The following is a 1,570-nucleotide window of genomic DNA, read 5'->3' on the forward strand; positions in this document are numbered from 1 at the left end:
ACCACAGCGATTCAAAATGGCCGCCAGCAATTCCCCTCTGGAGGACCTTGTGTTCCTTTGTGGTTTTCCCCTGTCCGAGTTCCTCCTCCTCTTCCTCTGTGGTTTCCCAACAAGATTCTCAATGACAAGGACCTCAGAACAATACACACACCCACACACACACACACACACTTGCACACACACACACACACACACACACACACACACACACACACTTGCACACACACACACACACACACACACACACACACACACACACACACACACACACACACACACACACACACACACACACACACACACACGCCCTTATCTAGAAGAGCACTTTCACCACATACTTGTAGGTTGTGTGTCTGTATGTGTGTTTTGCGGTGTGCGTGGAGAGGAAGCGTTGGCCAAAGAGAGGAAAGGAGGGAGAACGCAGATCACGTTAGTCTTCCTCCCTGGAGACACTGAGCTCTCGCTAAGATGGAGACCTGCGAGGGGGCCTTTTCTTCAGGGTTTTAAAACAATTAAGGAATATTTTAGAGACGCTTTTTTTTTTAGCATCATCTAAGGAGACAGGTTACCAAGGCGACACCTCCATGTGGCCTCAAGGGTGGGGCTTTGACAGTTGAACTGTGCCTAGCGGAGCCCCCACCTCCACATCCAAATATGAACTGTCCAATGAACAGCTCTGAACTTTTAACCTTGACAACGCCATGGCAATTCAGCCTATTTGAATTCTGGGAGTTGAAGAAGGATCTTCACATTGAAGGTCTATTATTATATTAATAATTATTATTCTAGTCAACCAAGGATTTTTTAAAGATCATTTTCTGCCTTTTGTATGTAAAAAAAACATTAATATGAATGAATATATATTAGTGAGCAAACATTTGGGAGTTCAACAAGTCAGACCTTTCTGTCTGGACGGTATGTAATCGCTGTGTTTAATCACAATAAAGATTTCTACTGTGGTCCCACTCATGGTCCTGCTATTGTGTCTGTGTTAACCGATGCACACATAAACTTATTCAAAACACTCACGTCTTTTGTAAGAAAGCAAGCGGAGAGACTTCCTGTTCATGTGCAAATGTTCTGGTTTTCCACGGAAGGGCACCTATTATTACAGAATGTGTGTGGGTGTGGGTGTGTGTGTCTGTGTTTATTCTGTCTACCTGACTGTCTGTACTTGACTGTTGGAAACGTATCATCACTATCTATGTGTGTGTGAGAAAGTGTGAAGCTGAATGCCTTCACCACACTATTGATAGCTATCACTACTATCCGTGTGTGTGTGTGTGTGTGTGTGAGAGTGTGTGTGTGTGTGTGTGAGAATGTCAGCCAGCCATGACGGATTGGCTTCTAATGTGTTTGTGTTTGGCGCCAAATTCCCCTTTTACCTGAATGGGGGTAGAAAGGGCAAACACACACAAGCAAACACACACACACACACACACACACAAACACACAGAGAAACACAAACACTTCAGCACAGGCATTGGTACATCTACACACATATTCAGACATACATCTACACTCACACACAGCCAAATACACACAACATACCGTTTCACAGAGGCGAATC

The 1,570-nt window shown here is 44.3% G+C and overlaps 1 protein-coding gene across 1 annotated transcript in view; it reads left to right on the forward strand.

Annotated features, from left to right (window-relative positions):
- LOC143127744 (ephrin type-B receptor 4b-like) overlaps nucleotides 1-982 on the forward strand; it is a 41,697-nt gene extending 40,715 nt beyond the window's left edge. Inside the window, exon 17 of the mRNA XM_076289411.1 lies at nucleotides 1-982. This exon is cut by the window's left edge and continues 736 nt beyond it. The gene's annotated coding sequence lies outside the window, so the exon portion shown is untranslated.
- The last annotated feature ends 588 nt before the right edge of the window (nucleotides 983-1,570 follow it).

Source organism: Alosa pseudoharengus, unplaced genomic scaffold (genome assembly GCF_046254945.1).
Source record: "Alosa pseudoharengus isolate Yale_2024_CS ecotype anadromous, Long Island Sound unplaced genomic scaffold, YU_APseudo_1.1 YU_APseudo_1.1_scf_17, whole genome shotgun sequence".
Lineage (NCBI taxonomy): Eukaryota > Metazoa > Chordata > Actinopteri > Clupeiformes > Clupeidae > Alosa > Alosa pseudoharengus.